Source organism: Cricetulus griseus (assembly GCF_003668045.3).
Source record: "Cricetulus griseus strain 17A/GY chromosome 1 unlocalized genomic scaffold, alternate assembly CriGri-PICRH-1.0 chr1_0, whole genome shotgun sequence".
In the NCBI taxonomy this organism is placed as follows: domain Eukaryota; kingdom Metazoa; phylum Chordata; class Mammalia; order Rodentia; family Cricetidae; genus Cricetulus; species Cricetulus griseus.
The window spans coordinates 24,005,768-24,021,036 of record NW_023276806.1 but is presented as its reverse complement, the minus strand read 5'-3'; positions in this window follow the sequence as shown (position 1 = coordinate 24,021,036).

Sequence of the window (15,269 nt, the reverse complement as noted above, 5' to 3'; positions counted from 1 at the left end):
ACTTAAGATCACCCATGATGAGATTTTCTAAAGAATCCAAGAGTTTGCTCTCTACCCTTCCCAGTAGTGTGTGGCATCACTAGTGCCAGGTATAGGACTAAAGTGATTAGGTTGAATATTGGTGTAGACCGTTTGTCCTATACCTTTTAATGCATACATTTTTAAGAATTTAAGTTTATCTTTGTAGTCCAGTTGGCCTGTTACTAGTAAATTTTGTTTTGACTTTTTTTCTTGGGCAGGTTTGCAATGTGATAATCAGATGTTTTTTTTTAAACGATTAGTTTGTTTCCTTGTGTGGGTGTACTCACATTTAAAAGTATGAACCACAGTTAACTAGTGGTCTCAGGGGTAGTGAAACACTCACTTTTTATTTTAATGGGTTAGTTGAAGTATACTTACGACACTGATCATGCTGTGTTCATGATTTTTGGGGGTTGGGAGTACTAAAATTAGCCATGTTTTATGTTGACATAAAATGTTCAATGACTGTTGGTTACACTTTTAAGTGAATTTGTCTTCTATTTTATGAGGAACCCAGTGCAAGTCACTAAGTGTTGTCTAATAGTGACATCTGCATAAGACTTGTAATAGCTAAAGTTAATTGAGCTTAAAGGAATTGTTACCATTAAAGTCTGTGTTTAAACACACTTTGGTCTTACTCAGTAATTCCAGTTAACATGAAGTCTACACTTGAATTTAATGTCATATGAGCTTGAGTTTTGAACACATACGGAAGCAGCCATTATAAAGAAACTGGTATAGGAAGGATTAGTATGGTGGTTTTCAAAGTGATTGAGAACCAGTCATTTGGGATGTTTTAAAATACAAGCCAAGGGGTCCTGCCCCCACTGTGAAATGTAGAGTCAGTCAATAGCTTGTGAAGACCAAGTGAATCTAAAACGACCGAAGATTACCTGTGACAAGCTATATAGATAACTTGGCAGCTGTAGAGGACATGTTAATCTATTATTGACTATTATCTGACTCCTCACAGTAAAAGCATTTGAGTTTAGGGGTTAATCGTACTGTAAAGCAGATTGAGGAAAATAAAGAGTGTTTAAGACAAGGAAAATGGGAATCTGGCCACTACTTGAACTATTTCTTGCTATTTGGACCTTAGCCTTATTAAAGAGTAATGATTAATTCATGTACAGTTTCTGCTAGTTTTTTTATGTAATTTTCAATTTTTTAAATTTCTAATTTACCATAACCAAATTGGATTGTGAACATAAGTACCAAGGTCATGAAAGTACTTGTTTTTATGTCATCGTATCACTTAGCCTCCTGTTAACACATCTGGCTATTTAGAATCTTTATAGAGTGTTGCAAGTTCTCTGGAGACAGCCCTGCCTCTTAGCTTCAGATAAAAGACTTGTGCACTGACCCACAACAGATGGCTTGACCTCTTCCCTTCTAACCAATGAATTGTCTAGGTTCTGCCATTAACCGTTCTGCTAACACCATCATATGAAGTGTGTATATAGATTTTGGGTTATTACAGTTAATCTCAACATGAAGCAGCCATGTACAATTTTGAGCAAGATGTTAGAAGTACCATGTCATAGTTTTGTTCTGTTTCGAAACAGTCTCTGTGTAGCCTGGAATTTACCTAATGTAGATCAGACTGGCCTTGAGTACAAGATATACCTGCCTCTCAGGGTTAAAGTCATGTACCACCATGCTCAGCCTGGCTTTCAATCTGAGTAAAAGCCAAATGTTTTAAGTCTAATGTCATGTGATTAAAAAAAAAAAACCTGTACCTTTGCTCCACCTCCATTACAATTCTCATTTACCCAGGTGCTTGCAGGACACATGGCTACAATGGGTTTCCTCTATGTGTAGATAGTTTTACACCATACTGTATGGCTTCCTACATATTTCTAATGCCACTTAGAATGACATTTTATATAATCAACTATATAGAGTGCATATTGCAGCTGTCACTTTTTTGTGTGTAATGCATACTTAACACTCTCGTTTGGATCCGCCCTGGAATGTAAGCTCCATGAGGGCAAGTTTTGTCTTACTCTTGTATTGGATTTAGATAAAACTGGCATTTTGTATGTGGTAGTTTAACAACACAGATGCGTTTATGTTTGTGGTCTTTTGAAACTAACAACTACACTACAGGGCTTATATTCACCCCCAAATTTAATTCTGGTTATATACATTTACAAATGAATTATCTTAATTTCACTTTAAATGTTCTTGGAAGATGAGTCATATTGAAGTGGGAGTGTTTATTTTACATAAGAAATCTTGGTTGAATATTGCGATTACATCTCCAGTGTTTTTATTAGCGTTGAGTTGAAACTTAATTTTTCAGATCATCAGAAATGAGAATACCACCCATAAATACAAAATAAAAATGGCATAAGTATATTTAGAATCAGCTCAGAACTTGTTAGAAGTTTTTCCATAGTCTCAAGCCAAATTTTCCTTAGCAAGTAAATGCAATTAATAAAAGTGAAACATTTGCACTCAATACTAGACCAAACTCAGTTGATGCTTATGTGCTGAGTAGTGGTAGGAAAATGTTGAGTTCCTGTTTCCCTGAGATGGACTGGAACTTTATGTGGACTTAAGTTGATCTCAAACTTGCAGTGATTTTCTTGCCTCTGCTTCCTGAGTGCTGGGATTACAGGCATGCAAATGTAATACTGTGCCAAACTAAAATGTACAATAAAAGCATCATTGCTGGTTGTGGCCTACTGCTATGTTCTAGAGAACCAATGTAAAGAATGAAGTCAGTCAGCAGAGCACTGCTAAAAATACCTGGATTCCTGCAGGCTTGGCCCTGGATTGCACATTTTAGTTGCTGCATTTTCGTAAATGTTTACTGTTGGTTGTTTGTGGTCCTCATATTTGTTTACATACAGGCTTGTGATTCAGTTTAAGAGTCTCAGTTCTAGACTACTGTAGATGAAGTCAGGTAGACTACATTTTATTAGTATGAATGATTGCAAACTGAGCAATTCTGCAAAACATTTTGTGGAAGTCTGAAATGTCATCTTATTTTAAAAAGTCAATTGTGCACACTTGTTGAGCAATTGGGAGGCTGGGGCAGGGCACATCACAAATTGGAAGCCAGTTTTGTTTAGGTAGCAAGACCCCACGGGGCATGGGAAGCATTCTCAAGCCAAAACCAAACTGAAAAACAGGAAACCTACCGATAGGTTAGTTGCTTGAGCTCTTTCAAGTCTCAGGTAAGGGATTAATTTTCATGGTCATGACACCAAAGTGTTGTCTGTAAACTCATTCTTGATAGAATGAGGAGTTCATTACCGTCAACTTTGCTTAGAACTCACAAGAATTTGAAATAAGACTGAGGTGAAGATTTGTAGCCAAAATAAGTGGTCCTAGAAAACCCAGAGTATTTAAAGTGGTTTGAAATTAGTGAACATAGAAAACAAGAGTACCCTGCAGGAATTTGGTACATGTCTCCCCCCCAACCCCCGCAGACTGAAGAGTAGCCTATGAGTTTGAAAAGTTTTTGCACATTTCTAATATTAAAGATCTCACCAGCCATATGGTGGTGGCGCAGGCCTTTAATCCCAGCACTCAGGGGCATGTGGATCTCAGTTCGAGGCCTGCCAGGTCTACAGAGCTAGTTCCATGACAGGCTCCAAAGCTACACAGAGAAACCCTGTCTTGAAAAACAAAAACAAAAATACCACCAGTCTGGAGAGATGGCTCAGCAGTTAAAAGTACTTGCTTTTCTAGAGGACCCAAGTTTTTCCAGCAACCACACCTGGGCAGTTCAAGCTTTTATCTGAGCAGGTGTGTCATATACAACAACACATGCTCAAATGGGAAGAGGTTAACTTTCGAAGTGAAATATATATGAGAATTCACACACAAACCATTTAACTAAAGCAGTTACAGGATAAAAAGCCAGAGTTTTATAACAAATATGAAATAGAAACTAATGGCTTTAAAGACTATTTGAGAAGTTATCACAGACGTGCAAAACTTACACTCAAAAGGAAGATGTTTTCTGAGGTCTGGGAAGTCTAAGAGTGGACATGTTTGTGCATTAGATTTGTGCTGTTGATGCCCTATACTCAAAGCAATCTAAATTCAAAATTGTTCATGCCAAAGCCCTAGTTCTCTGTAGAAGTAGATTTAAATTTTTACATGAAATTACAAAGAAAAAGGCAAAAGAGTTAAACTTTGCACTTTCTAGATTTACTACAAGCCAACAAAGCAACACTAACCAAAATGGTGTAGCAAGGGGGAAGATAGGTCCTTGAAATAGAAATGAATCATGAATTTCTGTTCAGTTCAATTTCACATAGCAAAACCATTCAACTAGGAAAGTAGTCTCTTTAAAGTACTGAGACAACCAGGTAAATAAAATATTCTTGGACCCCTGCCTCATATCACAAAGGTGACTTGCAACAGATTGAAGTAATGCACACCTGTGATCCTAGTAATAAGCACAAGCATAAGGATCATAGCAAGTTGGTCAAGGCCAAGAGTTGTGCCAAAGGATAATGTAATAGTAAAAAAATGTACAGAATGAAAAACATTTGCAAATTTTATGTGAATTTGTAAAAAATAACTATTAAACAATAGTAAAAAATTTCAAATAAAATTGTGCAAATGGCTAGCAAGCACATGAAAAAGGGTTGAACGTTAAGATCAGTGAAACAGAAATAAAAATCACAATGAGGTGTTAACCTTATACCCATGAAGATGACTAATTTGAGGGGTTGAAGAGATTGCTCTGCATTTAAGAGCCTTGTGGAGGAGTCAGGTTAGAGTCTCTCTACCCACACAGCAGCACACAACTCTTAACTCCAGTCCCAAGGGATCTGGTGCCCTCTAGACTAACCCTAACACTGTGTGGTATAGACATGGCATTCACAAAAACATCCATATTCTCTGTTTTTAAGAAAGGAGAGTGATGCTACAGATTTGGAGTTTGTAAGGAGTTTGGTGGTTTCTCACAGGCTGGCTGGCTCAGGATGCAGCTTCAGCACCACAGCACTTGCCCTCCATGCTCCAGGTCTCGGGGTCAGTCTCCAGCCCCAGGTGACTAGGGAATCCATTCCTAAAGATGTAAGAGTAATGAAAACTAGCATTTAAACAACTGGGAATAAGTGCTCATATGTGCATTTCTTAAAATTACTGGAAGGTGGGAATGAATGGACATATTTGGGTTTTATATTTTTGAATAATTTTAAGTTCAGCCATAAGATATGTACTAGAATGTGGCTGGGTCTTAAAATCATTAAGAGAACAAAACAAAACATAAAGAACCATATTATGGGATCCTTATGTGACCAATCAAAACACTTATAGAAACAGAAAGCATACAGATAGGTGCCCAGTACCGAGAATGAAGAATGGGAAGTGATTGCCTAATGAGAACAGGGGTCACCTTTGTGCATAATGAAAATGTCCTACGTAATGGCCATGGAATATTTTAAATACATTAAAATATAATGGCCTGGATAATCTTGGAAGTTTAATTTTATATCAATCTCCCCTTTAAAAACTTATCAGCATAGCTGGGCAGTGGCACATACCAGAGGCAGAGGCAGGCAGATCTCTGTGAGTTCAAGGCCAACCTGGTCTACAAAAGTCAGTTCCAGGACAGCCAGAGCTGTTACATAGAGAAACTATGTCTTGAAAAAAAAAAAATGTCAGCACAAAGAATAATAGATAACACTGTAGAGTTTTTGTTTGCAGTTTGTCATGAATCCTTCATATATGTCAACATTTTAAAAATTCTTTTTAACAATATTTAGATTTTATGTGTATGAGTGTTTGCATATATGTACACATGTGCTTGGTTCCCAGATCAGAAAAGGGCATCAGATCCTCTGGAACTGAAAGAGGATGGTTGTGAACCCACCCACGACATGGGTGATTGGAACTGAACCTAGGTCTTATGCAAGAGCAACAAATGCTCAACCACTAACCATCTCTCTAGCCCTCTTAAGTTCTCATAACTTGTACACTTATTTGTATGATTATATAACTGTTTATCCCAACATTTTAGATGTAAGGCTTGAGGGAAAAGAGGCTAATGCTCACCTAATGGCAGAAGTTCAGATTTCTATATTTGTGTTGAAAATGATGTAAGCGAGTGTTCATGTGTATAGAGGCCCTTGTATGTAAATACTTCTAGAATCTTACCACCTGGTCATTTTGGTATATTTAAGAAAAAACGAACTATAATCAGAGGGCTGTGGAGATAGCTCAGTCAAGTACTGGCCACACAACATGAAAATCTGCATTCACAACATGAATCATGAGTTCCTAGCACACACGTAAAGAGCCTAATGTGTACATGCTTGTAATCTCGGTGCTGGGGAATTGGACTGGTGGGTCGCTGAGCTTGTTAATCATAAGTCAGCCAGTGTCAGGGTCCCTTTCTCCATAAGGGTTGATGGCTCCTGAGAATGAATGACATCTGAGGTTGTCCTGTGGCCTGCTCACACACAAACGTGTATTTACATACATGTGCCTCTATACACATGAAGACTGGCCTATATTTCACACAAATATAGAAATAAGATGCTAGTAAAATACCAATAAATTTTAAAGGGAAAACAAAACTAAAGACTACCAGGGGTTAGAAAATTGACTTATTCTTGGAAGATAGGCTTAATGGATTAGTAGGCATAATTCTCTATAAAAGAATTTTGAAGGACTGTCTTGGCAAAGTTCAGTAGTCATTTACTTTTGTGACCTACTTGTCCAGTTTGGACAGTATACTGTCAGCAGTCTTGAAGTAAAGGAAGTTTCTCTGCCCAGTGACTAACTTTGCCACAATAAAAGCAAACTCCATATGGAGGTTCTTCGATGCATCTGGCTTCTTTGAAGTAAATTGGTGCTGCCAGTAGCAGACGAGTCTTACTGTCTTGAAAAGCCTTATGTATTAAAACATCTTAAATGCCATAGTCTGTAGGTCTTTGAAGTGTTTAAAAACCATCTACCTGCTGGGCGTTGATGGCGCACACCTTTAATCCCAGTACTCGGGAGGCAGAGGGAGGCAGATCTCTGTGAGTTCGAGGCCAGCCTGGTCTCCAGAGCGAGTGCCAGGATAGGCTCCAAAGCTACATAGAGAAACCCTGTCTCAAAAAAAAAAAAAAAAAAAAAAAAGAAAAAGAAAAAGAAAACCATCTACCTATTTAAAATATATTTGTTTGACCTTGAAAACATACCTAACATGTTTGTTATAGATGACTAACTACTAACCTATCTTTTTTTATTACCCTAAATAGTTTTAAGGACTAAAACTCTACATTTTAAAATGAGCTGCATAGGTATGACACCTTAAACGAGAGTAGAAACATATATTCAGGATAACAAAAATAACCTTAAATTTGTACAAAAAATCCCATCAATGCAAAATACTTGAGACTGGTGGTGATTCAAAAGTAGATTCAACAATCTACCTTTTTATCCCATAATTTCTATACTATGTCCCCCATTTTCCCTTCAGAGATCTCTGAATCTAATCTCCTTTGTTCAGATTTTTTCCTGACTATACCCCATAACAACTTGTGACCAACCACCCCTAAATCATGACATCCAAAACCCACCGAATGACCAAAAAATACCCATCTCAGCTCTTGGGAATGTGGGTATTGTGTTCTCTAGACTGCTTCCTGTTGTCTGGAGGTGATAGAATCTTTAGGGGCCCCTGAGAAAGTTGAGATAATTCCCTGGGTTAGAAGTATTTGAATACTTTCCTGGTAGGGCAATCCTTCATAGTGAGGGGGTGTGGTATTCTGGCCTAGAGGCATTTAGGAACAGGTAGGATTGTTGCAAGAGCTGTAAAAATGGGTCCCTGGAGGTAAGGGGGTTGGTGCAGGGATAGTGGGGTCATAGTGATAGCAATGAGAGAGGAGGCCACAGGAGTGGACTGGGGGTGTGTGGAAGGTGTGGGTTTTCTTGGGGGCTGGGGTCTAGGGAGAGGAATGGGTTAATTACCAGGTTGGGACCTACCGCGGCTGGGTGTTCTGTGGGCTCTATTTTAAGCTGAATTTCGATAGTGGAACCTGCATATCTTCCATGTTTATAATATATTACACTCCAGCATAGGCCATTCAGCCATCATGTGTCCTTTTTTCCCTTTTTTGGTGAAAGTAATCTTTATCTGGTCTAGGTTGTTCAGCCCACAGGGCTGTTTTGCCTGCAGGACAGAGCCATACCTGACCGGGTTTACATAGGCACAGGTGACTAAATCTGACTTACTTATGGACCATTTCCATTCTCCATCGTTAGAGGTTACACAGGCCCAAATCTTGCAAAAAGAGGACTCTAGGCCTCCACATTCCTTCTTACTTTTGCTGTGACCAGGACACATGTAAAATCCATATCTCCTGGCCTGATCCTGGGGTGCCGAGTTATAGGCTGAGTTAGATCACGAAAACAGAAATATAGGTCAGGCCACCAGGTGCCCAATGGGGCCACATGTGTAGTCTGGTTTAGGATCTCATATGTCTCTCCATCTAAAAGAGTCCAAGTTAGTTTGAATGCTACATGGGGGTTGTTTTTCTCAGTGGCCATGGGGGAAGTCAGCATCAGCATCAACAGTCAGGAGTGACGCTTGAGCCTGACCTTCAGGGGGTTGGCGAAGTGTGCTGTTGCCTCCCATCCTTGTCCATGGTAGTTTTCCTTTGGCATGAAGGGATCAGCTGGCCTGGCTTGGAAGTAGTGGATCCAGGTGGCCACTCTGTCTACCTTCAGGGCCATAGGAGTAGTGAGCAGTACAAGGGTCCCTTCCACCTGGGCTCTAGGTTCCCTCATCAGTATCCTTTCCCCCCCTGCACCCCAGACAGGGTTTCTCCGTATTGTTTTGGGGCCTGTCCTGGAACTCACTCGGTAGACCAGGCTGGCCTCGAACTCACAGAGATCCACCAGTCTCTGCCTCCCGAGTGCTGGGATAAAAGGCGTGCACCACCAACGCCCGGCTCATCTGTATTTCTTGACATAGACCCAGTTCCTGGGTCCGTACCTGTAAGGTTCAGGGGGATTGCCAAATTCATAAAGGGCCCTAAGCTTAGACCAAATAGTTTTATGTGCCCATTGTAGTTTTTTGTATGTCCTGTTGGACTTCCTGGTTGTCTGTGTCAGCCGAGAGATCAGACTGTAGGGCTGGAATGATGGGGGTGGGGTGTCCTGCCAAGCATGATTTTATAAGGAGTTGGCACCTTCTGGTAAGGGGAATTCCTTACCCTGAAAAGGGTAAAGGGGATGAGGGCCACCCAGTCTGCACCACTCTCTAAGACTAATCTGGTCAAGGTCTCTTTTAGGGTTCTGTTCTGAGCTCTGGGGTCTATAAGCACAATGTAATTTCCAAACACATCCCAGGACGGTGGCTAAACTCTGACTCACCTGGGACACAAAAGCCAGTCCATTATCTGACCCTATCATAGCAGGAAAACCATACCTGGGTAGGATGTTTTCAAGCAACTTCTTTGCCACCACCTGTGTGATTTCATGCTTGGTGGGGAAAGCTTCCGCCCATCCTGAAGATGTATTGTGGTTCCATCCGGGCAGATCAGGGGGAAGGCGGCATCAATGAGAGCCTGGTTGGTGGTGAGCTCTCATTTCCGGGCCTCCAACTGGATCCCATCCTTTTCTTCTGTGGTGAACAAGATCTGCAAAAGCTGTTGACAATCATCCCAGGTGGACTGATGGAAGAGATGGATCAACCCACAGGGGTTTTCAGAAATGGGGGGGAGGGTGGAATTTCCAATTATAGAGGTCACTAGTGGCAAAGAGCCAGTAGTAAAAGGATTGGTTTCCATTTGCATGGGGGCGGGCTGCAACTCTCAAAGGGAGGGGGACAGCTGAGTCAGTGTCAGGAGGTCCTGTCCTCTGCCTCCTAGTGCTTCTGGCTGGCCCTGGCTCTCCCTGTTCTGGGTCCTGCACTCGAGAATCCTGTTCAGTTTCCATAGAGACTATTGCCTGTTCCCCCAGAACTGCCATGCAGGGATACAGGCCTTAGAACAGAAATGAGGGTGTAAGGAGGGGACGGGAAGATGTCTTCTTCAGTGTTACCACCCTGGTAAATGGGAAGGGCTGCTGGACCCTTCTGAGGGGTCACCTTCCTTGCTCAGTAGCCAAAATCTCCACCTGTGAGGGAACAAAGGTTTACCCAAGGAGGGGGGAGATTGTGTAAAGGATCTCCAGGAGACAATATAGGGAACCTGGTCCAGATGTCCAACCCGGGGTTGGCAGACCATTGCCTCCATGGCCTCAAGGTAGCCAGCCAACTCTGAAGTGGCCATTCAGAGCTGCAAATGTAACAGACTTCCCTTTATGAACCTCAACTCCCTGACTTTGTACTGTCACCTATACATCTTTCCAATGGGCCACACATATGTCTAAGGGGGAGGAAGGGGTCTGTCCCATAGTTTCTAAATACACAAAGACACAAAACACTGAACAAGCAAAACCGAGGGCACACATGAAGACTCTAACCCAGCAAGACAACCAACAAGAATGCAAAAACAGCTATGGCTTGAGTTCCCTCAGAGGGAGCCACCCTCCAGGCTCAATCACCCCAAAGACTGTCCACACTCAAGGCTCTCTGCCCTTGATGAAACAAACTTCTGGGGTATACTCATCCCCTTCCCTAGGGTCCAGAACATTTATGGACCCCAGTGATCCGGCTCCTCCAGCATTTCCATTGGCTGTCTCAAACACCAACCATTTCTGGACCACGTCACAGAATCAGCACATTTTTTTGAAGATGAAAGTATGAACATAGAACAAGTACAGAGACAAAGACAAAAAGACTTAACCAGCAGGTCAAGAAATCCTAGGCCTGGCGGTTATGGGGGATCCTGGACCAGCCCCCAAATGTTATGCCCAGGACTCAGGACCCCTGAACACGACCAACATAGAGCCAAGTACAGATGCAAACACAGGGGTTTATTGAAAGCAAACTCAAGTTTGAGCAGTCCAGCTATACTCTGATGCAGTGGGTGAGAGGAGTAGCACCAAACCAGCAGGGGAGAGGGCTTCTAAAGGAAAAAAAAAATGCATGCTGAGAGAGGTACATGCCTTGGCATTATCTGTTTGGAGTAGGAGGAGGACTCTGGCTGACCGGCCCTGGGGTTAAGCAGGCATTTGGAAATTTCCATTAGGACATCTGGTGACTATAAGCTATTAGTCCTGTGACTGGCTAACTCCACAGGATGTGGTGCCCTGAAACAATTTTGTGATTTTCCCTGGCACTGGGTTCAGGATCCATCCAGTCAGCAGCTTCTCAAGATGGTGTCTAATCTAAAATGGCACTAATTTTGCCTGATCTCGTATCATCTGTACAGCAGGCCTCTTAAAAGAGGCATACCTCTGTATGTTTGAAAGATTTTAGTTTGCTGAGAGAAGAAGTTTTAAAAGATTTTAGTTCACAGAGAGAAAAAGTTTCCCACGGGCCTTGGCCCATTACAAGGAAGGTGGCCCCAACCCCGGGCACATCCTATGGTTTAGACGGGGGCAATCGCCAAGACAACCCTCTTTGGGTCACACCTGGCTGGCCAACAGACAATCAAGGACTTTTCAGGATATGTTCTGTGGTTTTTCCTTTGTAGAAAAGCAGGTCACAGCTGGGTGGCCACTCTAACATGAGATCATACTTTGTAATCAATCACTTTGTGCCCCTTGCCTGTATGCTGATCTGCGGTTTTTTCCTATATAAGGAGCTTGCACCCCATGGTGATATGTGCAGCTTCCCCGATATTGCTGACACCCGAATGCGCATTCGTTCAATAAACCCTCTTGCTTTTGCAGCTCTTGGTCTGGTTTCTGAGTCTCGGGGGCTCCTTGGGACCCTGTGCCGCTTAGGGGCCTGGGGGTCTTTCACGTTGAGCCTACCCAACAAACTGCTTTCCCAAGCCCTATGTGGAAATTGGAGCCCCATCATTGGGTGCCATATGTAGCAAGTATTTTTCTGTTCCACCAGCCAGCTCCCAAATAATGACACAGAGACTCCTTATTCATTATGAAAACTTGGCCTAGAGCTTAGGCTTGTTCTTAACTAGCTCTTATAACCTAAATTAACCCATTTATATTAATCTACATTCTATCATGTGGTGTTACCTTTCTTCCATCTTATACCTCCTGTTTCCTCTGCATTTTTTGCACACCTGGATTTCTCCTCCTATTTCCTTTCTCTGTCCGGAAGTCCTGCCTACACCTTCTGCCGATCAGCTTTCTATTACACCAATCACAGCAACACACCTTCACACGGTGTAGAAATATCCCACAACAGGTCTGTAGGCCTTTCTCTTTCTCTCTCTCTCCCCCTCCTCATTATTGATGAGTTTAGGGATTTCCACAGTTGCAGCTTTGGGCTGGGGAATGAGTTACCAAACTCTTTTTTCTGTGTTCCTAAGATCTGTGAGCAGTTCTACTGGAGCATTGTAGGAGCTAAGTCTGTAGTTTAGACCAACAGACTTACTCTTCCTTGCTATTATTACTTTAAATTTCATTTTATTGTATTGTGAATTGATGTCTTGCCTGTGTGTATGTATGTGCAGTACATTCATGTCTAGTGCCCTCAGAGGTCATAAGAGGGCCTTGGATCTCCTGGGACGGGAGTTACAGACAGTTGTGAGCTCCCATGTGGATGCTGGGAATTGAACCCAGGTTCTCTACAAGAACAAGTGCTCTTACCCATTGGGACAACTCTCTAGCCCAGCTATTTTGGAAATAGGTTTCATGTAGCACAGGCTGGCCTCAAGATCCCTATGTAGACAAGGATGGTCTTGAACTCCTGATCCTCCTACCTCTGTCTCCCAAGTGCTGAGATCACAGGTTACAGCCAGTCACAAGTAACTTTCTGACTGTTTAAAACTTCCTGGCCTGGTGAGACACAAGAGTACAAGCACCAGTTTAGCCACTCCCTGATCAATAAAACCTGTGAGTAAGGGTCAGCAGTAAAGTTCTGTGTAGTAGGTTCAAACCTCAGCACAAAAAACTAGAAACTTTGAGAGAAACCTCTGTGGCCTACTGGACAGAAAGGAGACACTGAAGCTAAAGGAGAATGTCCACTTGATATACCATTATATTTTCACTCTTACTTTTCATATAACTTAAAATATTTGACTCTCTCTCTCTCCCTCTCTCTCTCTCTCTCTTTTTCTCTCTCTCTCTCTTTCTCTCTCTCTCTCTCTCTCTCTCTCTCTCTCTCTCTCTCTCTCTCTGTGTGTGTGTGTGTGTGTGTGTGTGTGTAGGGGGCATTTGTCACAGTGTACAGGTAGAGATCAGGGACAAGGTGTAGGTGACGGGTCTTTCCTTCTACTACGTGAATCCCAGGAATTGAACTCAGGACATTAGGTTTGGCAGCAAGCAACTTTACCTGGTGAGCCAGCTCACCAGTCTCCTTTTTCTTGTTACTTTTATAGTTATCACATGAAATTAGAATATCTTTGTCCTTGTTATACCACAAAGTTCTGTATTTAGTCATTTAATATATTTCAACATGAAGGAAATGATTTTACAGGACAAAGGGCCAAAGAGCCTTTCTGACATGGTCTGTTGAGATGTTGACCCTCTGAATTTCACATTTGGAGAACTTATTTATCTCTTTTTTGGGGGTGGTGGGAGGTTCAAGACAGGGTTTCTCTGTGGCTTTGGAGGTTGTCCTGGAACTAGCTCTTGTAGACCAGGCTGGTCTCAAACTCACAGAGATTCGCCTGCCTCTGCCTCTGCTTCCTGAGTGCTGGGAATAAAGGCATGCACCACCACCACCTGGCCCTTATTTATCTCTTTATACCAGGGACTATCATTTGCCTTACATAACTGAAATTTTGGAAGGCACTAGACGAGAAGGTGAAAATGGAATAAGTTCATGTCATGTACATTAACAAGTACTCATGACTATTGTTAAAACTGCATTTGCTAAATTTTAAATTGCATTGTCAAGAAGCTTTATGGTCAAATAAGGCTTATTTCTCAAGATAATTATGAAGAATAATGAGCATATAGGTCACTAAAACTCCATCATGTCCTGTGGGCCAATCTTAGTTGTATTAAGTAAGGGCATTTTTTGTGCTATTGGTCCTTTATGGACACACTGTGATAAAAGTACAATGACCTAAGTGTGGCATGTGGGAAAACTGCAATGGAAGAATGTTATCTCTTTTTCTATTTTCCAAGAAATCAATTTCTCTTAAAAAAAATAGTAGAAAGTAGATGCTATCCACAGGTTGGCTCAGATCAATTTCGCTTTGATTTGGATTCATGACCAGACCAGGATTTATGCAACAATCCTTTGCCAATCTTGTTGCCAAAAACTCTGCTGTCGAGTGTTATACAGACCACAGCTGGCCATTTAATGCCATGAAACATGGAAAGTATGAGCTTCCTCATACTGGCTTTTTGAAACTCTTATTTGACCTGAGAGTTTTAGTCATGTCAAAGGAAAGTTGACCCTTGAGATTTTGGAAGTTTGAACCAGCTAGAGCCTTTACCATGGAATAAGAGTAGGGTCTACTCAAAGGCAAGTAACAGCCAAGAGAGCAGAGAGGGCTCTGGTCTTGCCTGCTATGGTGTGATAGGTAGGCCAACTGACCTCTTTGGATTCAAATCTTTCAGCTGAGATCCATGGGGTGGGGCTGGAAAACTCGGTGTTCCTAAGTCAAAATACCAAGATTTTTAAAATGCCAGCTCTGTGACAGTGAAATGTGACACTGTGCTAACAGGTTCAGATGATACTGGAGCAGTGGGGAGGAGAAATGAAGACTGATTTTGCTGAGAGGAGAGCTAGCAGTAACACAAACAGTGTAAAAACACTTTGCGCAGTGTGGAATTCCCTCTGTCTGAACTTTTAGAGCTCAGTATAATAACAAACCTGGTGGCAAAAGGGGGCTAGCATATGTGACTATCAGACCCAAGAGTAAGGCAGGATATAACTAACAAGCAAGGGAAATGAAGGGGGCATGGAAGGAAGAGGACCCCTTAGGCCAGGAGTGTAGTCCTGTGGTTCCAGGAATTGAACTCGTCTTCAGGCTTGGTGGTAAGCGCCATAACCCACTGAGGCATCTCACAGGCTCCATTTTATAAGCCTGTAACCCTGCACACAACATTCCAATAACCTTATAACCTCATTTATTGAAGAAAATTTCTTTAGATAAAAATAAGCATACCAGTGTATCTTAACTTCCTTTTCTCTTTCAGTTGTTTTTGAGACAACGTTTGGCTCTAGCCCACGGTGACCTAGAACTTACTCTGTTGCCCAGGCTAGCCTCAAACTAAAGGCTATCCCTCTGCCGCAGTTTATTGATTATTGGAGT